A 15,890-nucleotide genomic window follows, 5' to 3' on the forward strand; every position below is an offset into this window, starting at 1 on the left:
TTTCTGGATGGTTTCTATCATTATTATAGTTTCGGTGAAAGATGTTGTCTTCAGGCAGAGGGTTTCGGTTTTGATTCTGATTTTTGTTATGGTTATGGTTTTGGTTTTGAGTGGTCTTCCATGTTTAACCCTCTTTGCTGGGCTTGGTTTTGTCTGGCTAACCTTTCGATCTCTGGCTCAAAAATAAGTGGAGATTGTCATCCCGAATTACGGGTGTGCATAAACTTGTTACCTGCACAACTTACAAAGCCCTCGTAAAAAGGAAAATAAAAATAAAAAGACAAACTAAAAATAAAATAAAACAAAGAAATTATATCACACAAAACACTAATCGTACTTACTCCCAGACAACGGCGCCATTTTGATGACCATGTCGTATGGATCATGCAAAAACCTAATTTTACCTAGACAGGGTAAGTCAAGTATCTAATCCAGAGGACCATGTGGTCAATATCATACATTTATTCGTTTATTTAATTATATTTACAAAACAATTATAAAGAAACAATTACAAAGTTTTTTCGAATGCTGATCACACTAGCAGGTTTTGTTTGGAAGCAACGAACACTTAAGTGAGTTTAACAATTAACGAGAAAAGAATCACACCTAGGGTTCAAGCATGTAACAAAAAGCAATCTCATGTCACTTAACATATTAATTATTAATAGTTGAAGCTGGTTAACCAATTAGTCAAACCTTAGGTATCAACGATCGCTAGCACGCGGCGCTGGTTATCAAAGGTTCCTTTCCAGCATGACTCAACTAAGGGCAGTTGTATGCTTCATCATATTCAAACTAATCAATACAACCCTATGAAACACGTATCGCAGCAACTGGCAAACTAATCGTTCTGATTGAAATAAACCTAAGCCAACTGAATGCGTAATAATATCAAACATCAATGTTCATAGATTGATAATTAACAATTACAATTAGTTTGTTCTTCAAGCATGAGTAAAAACTCTGCATCTTAGGTATGACTCGAGACGAATCAACCGCTCATGATCTTCGATTTGTCTTTGGCTACTGATTCAGGATGATGAACTACGAACCCCGAGGCGATTCGTGGTTCCTGGAATCGCCCCTCTTTGTCCCACAGACGGCTGGAAGTGAAGATATATGATTATGGTTCGTAAATAGAACATATAGGTCAAAACCCATTTTTTCACATTTTTTATGTCCATTGCGTATGGCAATGGGCATAGCCTCATGTGGTCACGTAGAGCGACCAAAGAAAACCTCATTTCTGGATTCTTCTTGACGATAATCCCAAAATTCATATATTGTGGGTCCCGTAACTCATTTTCTAGCCCAAGATATGCTCGTTTTACTTCTTGGGCGCTTTTTGTCAACACATTTTGTTCAATTGCCATCCAAACTCTTCTCAAATCATTATATAACATCCATATTCACTTTCTTATGCTTCCTATATCTCGGAGCTTGTTTAATCATCATCCTAATGGCTCCGAATTAGCTCGTTTAAGCATCGAACACCTACAATCATAAAAGAACTCAAAGTAATCGTGTTCACCATATCTAAACTATTAAAATACATGAAATAACACACGCATATATATACATGATTTATACCCGACCAATAGTTTTACCGTTATATGTCTCTAATAAAAATAAAACGTCATGTAACACCACTTCGCTCGTGTGTTTAGGTCACCATCGCATGTATATAAAACAACTGAAAATAATGTTAATCTTTTTATGTGTTATTTGTTTGTAATAATAATAATAATAATATGACATATATGATGTATGTAAAAATGTATCAAATCCAATAAGTTATTACTTTCATAATTTTCTTCCAAAACTTAGAACGTACAAATTGTATTGTCAATGTCGGCATAAAGGGGGAAGTAGTTATCCTAAATGACGTGACGGCAGGTGAAGACTGAAAAAAAGAATTTTGAATAACTTTAAATATTTTATATGATTAAAAGGTATAAAAATGGCCCCTTTTTAAAAAGAAATAAAGTAAAATAAAAATAATTTGGTGGGAAAATCCCATGACGTGTAATGCCGTATCCCTTATCTTTGTAGTTGGTCTTCAACCTCTGCATGACTATCATTCTTTCAAACCAATTTTAAATTTAAAATATTGTCTATGTTTGCTATGGTCGGACGAAAATGCAGAGATGACTCCGTACATATAAAAAATTTCTATAAACAGGAGAGATTGTGCATAAAATTTCAGCGAACATAAGTAAATTTATACTGTGTATAAAAATTTTTGCACGAAAACGAATAAATTTTGCACTACTAAGCAAAAAAGACAAGGGGTGCCCCGGGCCATCGTAAAGCTTCGCTCCTAAGGCTATGTGTAGTGGATGAGTTACAAAATAGGAGGATTTTGACATGTGGCCAAGGAGGCGATATGTAACCCAATGAGGACGGTGTTGTAGCCCAACCACCACCACCCCCCTAAAATAGTTGATCGTCATGTCAGCTAGCACACACATACATACGGCGACATGGATGGTGTTAATTTCTAGATGTGAAAATGTTTAATTGATATTATAATGATGATTAGTTTTTTTTATTTTAATAGATTTTGTATTCCTTATTTTGTTTATCTAGATATCTATAACTAACGCTCTTATAATTATTTTTAATATTATGATTATACTAATCTTGAAGCAACTATCTAGGTTTTAACAAAAGATCAAAATATCATATTAAAAGAAAACGATGATACATGATACTAAAAAAAACGAGTGGAGCATATGCATATAGGGTTAGGTTATAATAGAAAGTATATTTTTTGTAGAAAGGATAAGAAGTAATCTTGCCCATTGATTTTGAGTATATAGGATTGAGATTAGTTTAGGAGGAAATCAAGTGTGAACACAAGGTAAAGGACATAAAAGGAATAACACATTTGTTGATTTTCTCTCTCCACATGTAAGACACGTGCCAAATTCTCTCATCATTTTAAAACGTCCATAACTTTTTTTTACGACGTTTTTATTAAAAAAACAAATTCACCATAATAACGAGTGTCTTTTTATCCTTTATATGAGTACCATATTGTAATATAAAAATTAGAAAAAAATTAGTGGGTTTTTTTACAAATTATGTTTTACCGAATTGTGTTATACAATAGTATTTTTCATTGTGTTTTTTTTTTATTGTGTTTTTTCCATTGTGTTATTTACATTGTGTCATACAATTGTGTTTTTATCATTGTGTTTTTTTTTTCAAAGTGTATTTTTCCATTGTGTTTTTTTCATTGTGTTTTTTTTGAACTTTTCCGGCGAAGTGGTGGCGGTGGGTGACGGTTGTGGTGACGGTGGAGTGGTGGTGGTTGTAAGAGATGAGTGAAGATGTAATTGAGTTTTATGTAAATGGGTTTTTGAAATTAATTTAATTGGGTTCTAAAATTAAAGTAAATGGGTTTTGATATTAAAATATTAGACTAAAATATCATCTTTCCTAACATTTTTAGGAAAATCAAACTTCTTATTTGAACCTAACCCTATGCATATATACTAGAAGACCTAAATTACTGAACGTTTATACACCATGTCAAGGTTTAGCCTCCAAGTTAATATGATAAAGGCAAGTTATGTATAATTAACATTAATTGGATAGAGAGCTTTATTTTCTCTTTCTGGTTCTGGCTAGTTTCTTACTAGTCGACGTTTATTTGGGATTTTTACATACCAGCCATTCAAAGATAGATTATTTTAAGTTTTAATTAATTCACTTTGTATATATATGCGGGCTAGGATTTTCAAATGACGTGAAATACAATACTAGTGACAAAAACTTTAAAAATTACTGTCTATGATTGTTACAACATCAAAACCTTTTTCAAAACCAATGTTCCAAACATCAAATAAATAAGCATCATTCCCTGCATTTGCTTGATAAATAATCAGATTTTATTTAAATAAAAATTTAAAAAAAAAACATTTTTTCAAAAATTCAAACATGACACAACAAATGAGCCCTAAAACTGATTTAAGTTAACAAACCTGATTTTGCTCACCAGCTTTTAACCTTTTATCGTCGCCTCCGACCCCTTCTCTTATTTCCACTTTCTTTAGAATTCGTGTTCACGTCAGCACCGCTTTGACTCACCTTCGGGACCCACACTACACCCTGAGACGGTTGCCTGCCACCTGGCACCTTGGCAGCCCAGGCAACCCATTTGGAGGGTTTACAGGCCCATTCTGAGATCCACCCGATTGATTATGATTCTTCCCGCTAGAAGAATTACCTCCCCTGTTGGATCCACCGCCCTGATGCGGTTGAGCACCACCTGGCACTTGAACAGGCCCGAGTGGAGGGTTTACGGGCCCATTTGGTTGAGCGCCACCTGGCACTTGAACAGGCCCGAGTGGAGCGTTTACGGGCCCATTTTTTGGTCCACCTTTCTTGCGGTTTTTCTTACCAGATGAATTGCCTCCATTGTTGGAAGCACCACCCGGATCCTGAGCGCCGGCATGCACCTTGATGGGCCTGCTAAGCCCGGTTGGAGGGTTTACAGGCCCGTTCTGAGATCCACCTGATGGATTATGGTTCTTCCCACTAGAAGAATTACCACCACTGTTGGATCCACCGCCATGATACGGTTGAGTGTCACCTGGCACTTGAGCAGGCCCGTTGGGCCCAGGTGGAGAGTTTACTGGCCCATTTTCGGGTTCACCTTTCTTCTTACGGTTTTTCCCACCAGATGAATTGCCTCCACTGTTGGAAGCACCACCCGAATCCTGAGTGCCAGCTGGCACTTTCGTGGGTCCGCGAGGCCCATGTGATTGGTTTACGGGCCCGTTCTGAGATCCACCCGACTGCTTTTGGTTCCTACGAGAGGCTCTGCCTCCACTTTTTCCCTGAAGCGGTTGAGTGCCACCAGTCACTTTGGTGGGCCCTTGTGATCCATTTGTAGGTTTTACAGGCTCACGTATCCATTTACCATTTACCCGCCTAAGACTAGTACGCGCAGACTGTGGATCAGTTATATCATGCGTTCCACGACCCGTATTGCCGGGCCTGTGTTGAGAGTTCAGCCCATGTGAACTTATTAAGGGCAGAGTATGATATCCACCTGACAGATTATTATTGGCCTGCTGGACTTGAAAACCTGGGAAAGCAACAGATGGGCCTGGCCTAGCTAAGCTGTTGAGCACGAGCTTACGGGCCGCCTCACGTAACTGGTCCCCACAACTAGAGCCAGGTGGGTTCTTGTGCCTATTTTCCTTGTTAATATTATAAGACAAATTCCTGTATCAAAAATTTAAGTCAGATAAAGGTTAAAAGTAAACGAGTCAAAATCGACACTTAAAGCAAACCAACCCAAGCGTACCTTCTGTTTTCCAAGGGTTTGAGCGTTCTACCCTCGTGCCATAAAGCAGGTGCAGGTTTCAAATCCGACAATGAAACCGTCTGCGTTACAAAAACGTTCAAATTCCAAAATTATTACAAAGATTTATAAATTAGGTTAGAATATTATTACAAATATAGGGAAGGTTAACAACAAATGAAATTAACGTGCTAATTGTGAGAATCAAGTAAAGTAATCATATGTACAAGTAGAGTAATTATGTAATAACATCGTTGAGTAATTATGTAATTGTAATTACTCAACGATGTTATTACATAATTACTCTACTTGTACATATGATTACTTTACTTGATTCTCACAATTAGCACGTTAATTTCATTTGTATTTGATCCAAAACTACAAATATATATTATTGTTTCACCTTTTTTGGCAAATTAATTCCCACTGGAGGACGAGCTATGTGCTGTTGAGGATCCGGAAGGTGGTATATTGCAGAACTGAAAGTTAACACATTAGTCAACACCAGAATGCACAAATATAAAAATTATATATAGCAATAGCTTACATGACTTGATTGTCGGTTATATCTTCCATTCCCGCGATCGGTGACCTAAAAGTTTTAGGGCACGGGTCACCAGCAAGAGAAATATAGCCATTCATTCCACTGCTGCAAGTAACAAATTAAATAAAAAAAAGTTGTTTGTAGGTCAAAACAACCACTAATTAAACAAAAGCATTACCCAAAGTTATTTATCTGGGTATGAAAGTTCGACCAATTTTTTTGTTGATTGATGATCATTACACATTTGGACCTAAGTTTATTTTGGTATGAAAGTTTGACCAGTTGGTTTTGTCTGATTCGTAGGGTTTTAAAAAACAGTTTTTTAGAAAGCATAAAACCAAACCGTCGGTTTTGTTACTGGGTTCGCTTAATTCCATTCGAACGAGTACAAACCTTGCATCAGGGTTGATTGGTTCCTTAATTTCAGCCCAATCATTTGCCGACAGTTTGTTAGCACGTTCATATAAAGCAGCAATGTATGATGCTAACTTATGTGACAAAGCCACAAAAAGCATATTACTCGACCTACTATTTCTCCTTCTTTGTTCCTCCTTCAAAAACCAAAAATACACTCTAAATTAAAAATATAAATAAATAAAATCTTCAATTTTAAATGATGTAACAAAAGCATTAATAATCACCAATACCGTTAAAGTATGTTCAAGTTTTTCCACCTCGGTGAGAAGACGAGTTTCATCAATAAATGGCAAAAGCGCAATACCCTAAAAACAATAATCACATATAAAGTAGCTTATTATATAAGATTTATAAATATTATAGAAGGTAAAAAATAGTTTTAAAATAAAAGACTAATATAAAAAATGAGACGAACCTGCCAATCAAACGGCTTCCCATTCATGTCAATTTCAAAATCTGATGAACGAAAAACGAAAGTAAATATACAAATGTTAAACATTAATATATTTATATTTTATACACGAAAAATATATTTACCTGTTGGGTAAAAATCAATAATAGGTGAGTTTGGATCGGTCATCAGTTTTCTGTATTGCTCAGGAAGCGCGTGCGCACTGCAAAACTCAACTTCTTGATTAATATAACAATAAAAAATTTTATAACTAACGATAAAAGGATATAAAGAGAACATAACACAACCTTGCAGCAGGGAAAACCCCTAATAATTGATCGAATGGTTTAAATGGTGAACCGAGTTCAAAGCTTATGTTTAATTCACTAAGATCTTTGAGATCGGAAGCAAAAGGAGCATAGTGGTACGGATAAAACCTGAAAAATATAAATGAAAATTTTAATATAAGAGTGAACAAATAATTAAAATTGGGGGGGGGGGGTACCATGTCCAGGAACAAACGCCTTGATAGTAATAATGCATCACCCAACACAGGCCTTCTGTATATTTTAGAACCTATAACGAATAGAATTAGATATTTCATCACATTGGTTGAAATTATTAATTTTTCTATTGGTATGCTTGATGTTGGTAGAAATATTATGGGTGCTGAACAAGTCGCATTCGTGGGTTGGCAGGTAGAATCCAAAAAATCCCAAAACAAAGAATTTGGTGTTGACACAAACATCACCTCTTTTAAGTTTAATGTTTTTTTTTCAAATTAATACTGATTACAACCAAAAAAAAAAACACAAACGTCCAACAAGCATTTACAACTAATTAGAAGTAATTGATGTCAACTTCTCTTTAAAGCTTTTTTCATATAATACCTAATAATTTTAAGTAGTAACATAAAACAAAGTTCAGAAAATAAAATATACAACAGTCAACACGTCAAGTCAACCCAAACACAGCGCGTGTAAGAAAATTAATATTTTAATACTTTAAAATATTACAACAAAAAATACAACTAGATATAAGAAAACTGCGATTAATTATAAAAAAATTGACGTCAAATTGAAATGGTCATGTCATGTTAAAATATTGAAATGGTCATGGTAATTGATACGCAGAGTTGGAAAGTTTAAAAAACTTACAACATCTCTCCTTATTGCATCAAGCTCCTCTGGTGTTTTGGCTGAAAACTTCTCTTCATAATACCGTTCCTTCCACCCGGGGGACCCCAGTTTAATCTGCCCACAAAATATATTTTTTTATAAATCTTATTGCATTCTTTCAAAAAGATCATAACCATTCGTTTAAGGTGGCATTGACCACTTGCTCATCAGATTTATCAATCATAATCAAAGTCCAACCTTATCTTCCTCTTGCTCATCAGAGTTAAAAACATCAGATTTATCACGAAGAACAATCTTCAACTTTAACATTAATTCTTCTTTGTTCTCGAGTGCCTAAATACAAACAACACATTAAACATTTAATGCCACGTTAAATTTCATATGAACAGTTTTGAAGTGTCCAACAAGCAAATGAGTAGAAATAGAAAAAAATTCATACCAGAAAAATTAAATGAGCATTCAAATAAAACAACCTTCAAAAATGTTTGATTCAAAATACTTAGATTATTATTGTTATTGTAATAGCAATATTTTTCAATATTTTGTAATCATATTAAACATTTAATGTACGAAAAATCTCGAAGCATTATGGGTAAGCAGGTTGATTATGGTTATGCTCTTTAATGAACACACTAGCTTATAAGTGTTACTTAAAATAAAACCAGGTCTAAATTCAAACAAAAAGGTATTCAAAATGAAAAAATCTTCAAAATCTTTTATTGCAAATATTAGATTTAACTGTAATGAATACCTAAAGTTGTAAAAGAGACGATCCAGGGTGGGCTCGAGCTCGACTTGTTTTCCATCCATACCAAACTGGCCCGGCTTGTTTATTTAACAAGCTAAAATATTGAGGCTCGGCTCATCAAAAACTCAAGCCAACTCATGGACTTTTAGCATTTCAAAAATATTGTAATTTTTACACATTGAATTATAATTTGGGGTTATAATAATTTTTATATATATCAGAATTTGGGCTTTACTTTTTAAAGAGCAAACTAAAAGCCAAGCCACTCTGACTCGGGCTCGTATACACACCAAGTTGTTACCCATCTTTGCCCTCAAAATCTCAAATTCTCCGTTCCAAACCAGCTCAAACAAAATAAAATAAAGAAAAATGCATACTTCATTTTCAATACTAGTTTCTGCTTCCACAACAGCAGCTCCAGAATCCAACCGTGCAACTTTTTTAGCCCGAGTACTGCCTTCATCAGATTGCAGCTGCCTTTTGCTCTTAATATCAAGTGCAGATAAATCTTCAGCAGCAGGTGTAATTTGGTACTCGTTTTTCTTAGGTGTTTGTTGGAATGGTGAAGAGATGTGGTTTGTTGCAAGGCGGGACCCATGAAACCCACGAACAGGAACCAGTGACTTGGGTTCGACCGGTGGTGCACCATTGTATCCTCCTCTTCTGGCTTGAGCCCTATCTTGTCTGGCCCTCCCGGCTTGTCTCTGGAAAAAAAACATTGGCTGATTGTTTAATGAAGCAAAATGGAATTTTAGCAAAGTGATTAGGTTCGGCTTAAGTTGGCCTTTTAGCATGTTTTTGGTTGACCTGTTTAATTTAAAGGGTTGTCTTCAAGTTGACCTGTTTAACCCGTTTAATTAATCATGTCGACCTGCCAACATTGTTTTAACTAAAACATCAACCCACTAATCCGTTTATGACCCGCTTAGCCAATTTTTTACAACCCTATTTACAAATTTACAACTTGATTATTAGCCACCAACCTGTCAACCTGTTTGACACGTTTAGATAAATGGGTTAATCGAATCGCGTTCGGGTTACACAATGTTAAGTGTGTGCGGGTTCAGGTTAACGTTTCTAGCACGAAGAAAATATGGCGGTGTTCAGTTGAACAATTCAACCCATCAACCTGACACGATTTACACAACTTTTTGTAGGCCTCTAATCCCCAATTCCATTCCTTTCTCTCCATAAGTGGAACTCGGGAACACAGTGTTAAGGAAGAAGATAATTTCCAAGTTTTGGCACAATATAAAGAAAGTTGTAGGCATTAGAAATACAGTATTAAAGACTTTCAGCCCATTTGATTTTAAGTTTATAATAAATTTTTTTATTTGACCAATTTGACCCATTGGAAACAGAAACAACCCAAATTGACTCTCATTTATGGTCAAAAATGCCAGATTCGGTTTATACCAGATTTGATTGAGTTCTTTTCTGGAAGATGCTGTCCTCATATGATCCAACTGCCTGAATAAAATGCTCTACTTTGCTAAGATCTGGCTGTGATAACAAAAACAGTTTCAAAATCAAAGTCAAGGTCAAAGCAATTAAAGGTTAATTCAAAAGTCAAAGTTTGATCAAATTACCTTGCTTGCATTAGTCAAATACCCGCCCATAGCCCTAAACTCTTTCTTGTATACTGCAAACAGTAAATTAATCGCACCCTGAAAAGGCACATGTTAAAAACTTGATAAAATACAAAATTTCATAAGTAAATGAGTGAATAAACACAAAACTGATGAAACATACCTCACGAATTTCTAAAGTAGGCATGTGTGGTAGAAAATCATTTCCAACAAAGAAACATATAAAAACAAAATCATCAACAATTCGCTCAAAATCTATAATCATGACCCGGAATCTTCATCTCATATTCCAGGTACTCTCTAAAAGTCCATATGTTGAGGAACTGCAAAACCATATCCCAATTTCTGAATATTATTATTATTGTTATTCAAATTATGTGATTTCCAATCAAATTATGAATATCATTATTCTTAAGGGTATGCATGGGTCGGTTTCGGCTCAAACGGAACAAAAAACTTGGTTTTTGAGTTTTTAAAAAACATCGGTTTGGTTTTTGGTTTTCACAGCGGGTTCAGTTCGGTTTTGGCTTTTTCCGTTTCGCTATTTCGGCTTGAAACTTTTGGGCTGAAAATTTTGTCCCAAAATTATGAAGTTGGGCTTGACATTTTTGGGCAAAAAAGTTGGCCCCAAATATGAATTTCAGCTCAAAACTTCGGGCCTAATTTCTTTTGTTAACTAATAACTAAATGATTGTTAAACATTTGTAGCTAAACTTCAATGCAAAAGTCATTTTTTTTCAGTTTTCACAGGATCAGTTCAGTTATATAAGTCGTTCGTTTTTGCGATTCAGTCCAGTTTTTTTTATTTTCGGTAAATGCAAAACTGAACCAAACTTTGGTAATCTTTTCAGTTTATGAAAAAACATAAAACCAAACCGTTAGTTATGGTTTGAATTCGGTTGTTTCGGTTCAGATTATGTCAGTTATTTTGGTTTCACGCACAACCCTATTTACTATATAACTAATGTACCTGATATGCTGGATTCTTAGGACCTGCATCACCACTTGCATCATCAAATTCTCCAGCCTTCCGTTTTACCTTTCCTTCACACTGTGCTGCTATATGACCCACTTGACCACAAAGAAAACATTTATCTTTTTGTCCTGGAAAAGATATAACCTTAAACATAAAACAAAAACATGTGTTAGATGTTGCAATTTTCATGGGATAAGCCAACTTTTGTAAGAGTTTCTGTAACTAACAAAAAGTTGAACACTTACTTCTCTAAGTATTGAAAAATGAATCTCATGTGTAGCCAAGGCCAACATTATCAAATCTGCATCCTGTAATTTCACAACAATAGCAATTTTCCTTAACTTGAAAATGAGAAAAAAAACACTAAGAACTGACTTGTACAACTTAAAGGTGACAATTTTGGCCCAATTACTTATATATGGATGGGTTGCGCAGGGGTGTGCGTCGGTCGGTTTTGAGCCCACACACGAGTTACGTTTTTTGGTTTTCACAAAGGGTTTCGTTCGGCTTTGGTTTTTTTTTTTTATTTTGGCGTTTGGGCTCGAAATTTCTTAACAAAAAAATTGGTCCGAAATATGAGTTTGGGTTTAAAAGTTTGGTCCTAAATTTTTTTGTTAACAGCAAACTGATTATTACACTTTCTGGCCTAAATTCTTTAAGCTAACACCAATTATAACTTTTTATAAATTGTTAAGCATTCAAAAATAAACTTTTTTTTTTGTTAACAACAAACTGATTATTACACTTTTGGGCTTAAATTCTTTAAGCTAACACCAATTATAACTTTTTATAAATTGTTAAGCATTCAAAAATAAAATTTACATAAACTCAATAATAAGTCTATTTTTACGATTCACAGTACATGCAAAACCACACCAAAAATTTGGTTTTTGATAAAATATACTAATATAGAACCAAAGAGTCGATTTTGGGTTAGGTTCTGTTATTTCAGTTCGTTTATGTCAGTTGTTTTGGTTACGGGTCAGTTAATTCTGTTTCATGCACACCCTTACAACTTATCCCTAACAGGTCAAAGAGTAAAATTAATATATAAAGTTATAAAAAAAGGGTCCAAAAGTCTGCTTAAGCTACCTTAATTCAAAAACATAGATTCTTATTGATATGATATAGCATTTGTAATCATATGGCAGGTAAATTATATATAAAGAATTAAGAACTCAAACGAAAAGATGATTATACCAAACCATATAAGCAATGGCTAGTGTTAGGATCAAAATTAGGCCGGTTTCGTTGAAGCCGAATGTACGACATAATTTTATGTTCTCCTTCACCAGGAACATTTGCATCAGAAAGCATAACCTTCATACAAATCACAGATTTTTTTTTTTAGCATTATGAACTTGCAAAATAAGCCAAAACCTTGAATAAACAACAATACCTTTATAGATTTCCACCCGGGATCATTATTTAATCTTTTGTGAATATAATATTGTAAAGCAATTGATAAAACATCCATGAACTCTGTTCCAGGAGTTATGACATTAGAATCAAAAGTTTGTGATTCTTGCTTTGGTGGAAGCTTTCTGCCTTCTTTCTCAAACTCTTCCCGCAACTTTTGTTCTTCAGCAGCCTAAAAAACATATTTCATGAATTTTTATTTTAGTCCAACCCAATTCTGTGAAAAAGAATTCATTTTGGTTAGGTTTCATATGAAATAAATAAAATAGGTACAAAACAGAAACATGTTGAAGAATGTAATAATCTCCCAAAGAATACTTTAATGTTCAAAGCTACTTTAAAGTCATTTATTTAATAAAACTAGATCTTATTTAGTAATAGTTTTTGTAATCATACAACTTATTAACTATTTAAAATTTGATAAAACCAGACAGATTTTAGTCCACCCAGTCCAACCTTGCCCGTTTTGACCTAGTACTTAAGGGTATCAACGAGTTGGGCTGAACGCCTGAACCGTGGGCTAAGCTTGAGCTACGCTTGTTTAAGTTACTGGAGCTCAAGCTTTATTTCTAAGGCTCGAGCTCTGCATGTTTATCAATTATTAATTAATTTATATATATTTTTAATTACGACATATAGATTTAAAATCAAGGAATTATTTATGACATGCTCATTAAGACTCACAAGCCAACTTGAGCTCAATAAGTGAAGCATGGCCAAAGCCCAGGCTTATTTATTAAAGAAGCTCATTTGTAAGTTCTATCTCGTTTAAGCTCGGCTTGATTCAAGCTTTTAGCAATCCAATCTCAAGTATTTACACCCCTACTAATTCACAACCTGTTGACCCGCCCATTTTGACCCCACTAATCAAGAGCATAAGAAAGATACATACTGCCTCGGCTGCTGACTTAGCTGCTCTAAAACGCCTAGACCGCTGCTGATTCATTTTTGCTCTCGGGGCAACACCATCTAAAACATATTGAGATGTAAGCAAGCAAGCAAACAAACAAACAAACGTACCCAGTAAAATCCCACTAATAGCAAACCAGTTAAACTCAGAAAAGAATCACACTTGATAATTACCAATAGCCATGAAGAGCAGTTTTCGTGGTCGAACCATCACAAAAAGCCGGTCTATATAGTCAAACATGCATTGAAACACCTCATCAAAAGAGGTTGGAGAAGGCTGTTTGCATAAAGATCAAAATAAGACCATGAGACTATGTACAATAGCAACAAGTGAATAAGATATGGCATCATAGAACAACATCTTGTAAGAGCATATTGCTATAGCTTATTAAAAACTATTTATTTTTTGTTTCCTAAGCAATGTTTTGTTAATAGCTTGTTCTTATTCATTAAACTGTATACGATTTTTTTATTACCCTAATTCAAACTATTCACACCCACATAAATAACGAAAGAAGCAACAACTTACTCCAACTTACCCATATTTATAAATAAAATCAATACCGTATGCAGTTAATGCGAAAAAGTATCAGATGTCGGGCAAGAACCAATATTTGATATATCGATGGGATATCGGTCTACTCTCCTAACATTAACAAATTGACCTTTTGCAACTTACAAAACACTTAACAGTTGTAGTAAGTAGGAAATGATTATGCCTTAAAACACTAGCATTAAACACTATAAATTGAAAACTAAGAGTCTTAATATAAAACTTAAAAAACTGGTATCGGGAAAATCGTTCGATATTTTGCACCGATATTTTACCAAGGGACCGTAACCAATATATCAACGATATCGACAGCATAGATGACAATAGAAGTAACAAATAACATACAGAAAATAACTGACGCAACTATCAAAATCAACAACAATAGCAAATAAGTTACAGATATTAATAAGTAACATATTCAAAATCGAATGACAATAGCAAATAACTTGAGTTTTAGACATTAGTGCGTTTGTGTAATACAACACTAATGCACATATGCGCAACATTGACTTTTATTTTTTTATTATTTTTTTATTTTTTTCTATTTTGCATGTAATACAACACTACTAGACATATACACTACATAAATATTGAATATATGAATTTAAACACTATTGAACATAAAAATACACAGTCTTACACATGTGTAATACAACAGTATCGCACAGTAATACGTACGTGCATTACAACGTCTTTTTTTATTTTTTTTCCGGGGGAGAGTAACAAAATATAAGAAGAATGGAATAAATAAAAATTTGAAAAAAAAATATTTATTGTTAATTAAAAATAATTCTTTAATAGTTTTTTAGTTTTCTTTCTAAGGATGAGTTTTCTCTTAGTCAGCTTAATAAGTGTAGCTCTTAAGTGGATTGATTCGAAGTAATCAAAAAAGAAATAAACGAAAATCAATTCAAAGTAATCAACCCAAACTAAGAACTAGCGGTGAGGTTTTATAGTGATGGTTCGAGTCATTGGGCACCTAATGCCTTCGTAAGTAAATCTGCAATTTAAGACTTGGTATTTGTATTGAACGGTTGTATTTCTCTATATTTGGCTCGCTCTCCCTGCCCAGACAGTCTGTTTAATATGTTGTAACACCCCGACTAAAGCGAAAACGCCTGAGTGTGACGTACAGATTGCTCAAACACACATGACACTATTAGGTGACCATAATAACATTATTTCATTTAAATCATCATGTAACACAAGTTTATCAAATAATACAAGTTGTAAACAAATAAATGAAACGATAAGTTGTTCTTTGAATATCCTATAAGCATGCTATGTATCTTCTAACCTTCATCCTCGTATCTCTATACCTGTAGCATATGTATAAAATAAGTCAGCTATGAACATAGCTGGTGAGAATCCCAGTTTGATATAATACGTAAAAAAAATCATACAATTCCATGAAACTTGTGAAATGAGCACACAAGGGTTCTTTACACTCGATGCAATGGACCTGAGTGTAAAGAACAAACGAAGGTCCTTTCCTGTTGGGGTTACCAACGTACTCGGATATGAGGTCCCTTTTCCACTCGATACAAATGGACCTGAGTGCAAAGGGGGGCGTATGATCTTACTTATTGAGGCAACCACTTGAAATCCATGTAAACAAATAAGCAAGTAAGCACACAAGTCCATGATATGAATTGTAGTTTATAAGCAAAATGATAAATCTTGAGGTTTGATAGGATACATATACTACCCCCAAAATATGAAAACGTTAAAAAGGGGGTGTGAGAAACTCACCTTGAAATTGAAGATAAACATTACAATGAAAACCAAAAGCATGATAACGAAACCGAAGCAATTGAATCTCACGAACTATAAATAATGACGAAAATTCAAAATCAAGGACTAGCTATCGGGATTAATAAAGTTAAAG

General features: G+C 34.3%; 1 long non-coding RNA gene and 1 pseudogene across 2 annotated transcripts; both read right to left on the reverse strand.

Moving 5' to 3' along the window:
* Positions 1–4,185: 4,185 nt before the first annotated feature.
* On the reverse strand, positions 4,186–4,748 carry LOC143627371 (uncharacterized). Its single transcript, XR_013152585.1, has 3 exons — positions 4,664–4,748; positions 4,334–4,387; positions 4,186–4,276 (listed from the first exon to the last, which is right to left on the reverse strand). It is a non-coding gene; the product is annotated as an uncharacterized LOC143627371 (long non-coding RNA).
* A 70-nt stretch (positions 4,749–4,818) lies between these two features.
* LOC143627387 (5'-3' exoribonuclease 3-like) lies at positions 4,819–13,723 on the reverse strand (annotated as a pseudogene). Its single transcript, XR_013152586.1, has 23 exons — positions 13,624–13,723; positions 13,433–13,509; positions 12,521–12,712; positions 12,322–12,441; positions 11,367–11,429; positions 11,116–11,265; positions 10,309–10,468; positions 10,146–10,223; positions 9,973–10,059; positions 8,934–9,260; positions 8,046–8,141; positions 7,827–7,922; positions 7,175–7,245; positions 6,978–7,106; positions 6,816–6,892; positions 6,694–6,734; positions 6,509–6,583; positions 6,255–6,412; positions 5,865–5,966; positions 5,721–5,796; positions 5,321–5,400; positions 4,875–5,238; positions 4,819–4,830 (listed from the first exon to the last, which is right to left on the reverse strand). The product of XR_013152586.1 is annotated as a 5'-3' exoribonuclease 3-like (transcript).
* Positions 13,724–15,890: the final 2,167 nt, after the last annotated feature.

The sequence above is a fragment of the Bidens hawaiensis genome, unplaced genomic scaffold (assembly GCF_021521415.1).
Source record: "Bidens hawaiensis isolate Kalapana, Puna unplaced genomic scaffold, B.hawaiensis_p1.1 tig00004664_1, whole genome shotgun sequence".
Classification (NCBI taxonomy): Eukaryota; Viridiplantae; Streptophyta; class Magnoliopsida; order Asterales; family Asteraceae; genus Bidens; species Bidens hawaiensis.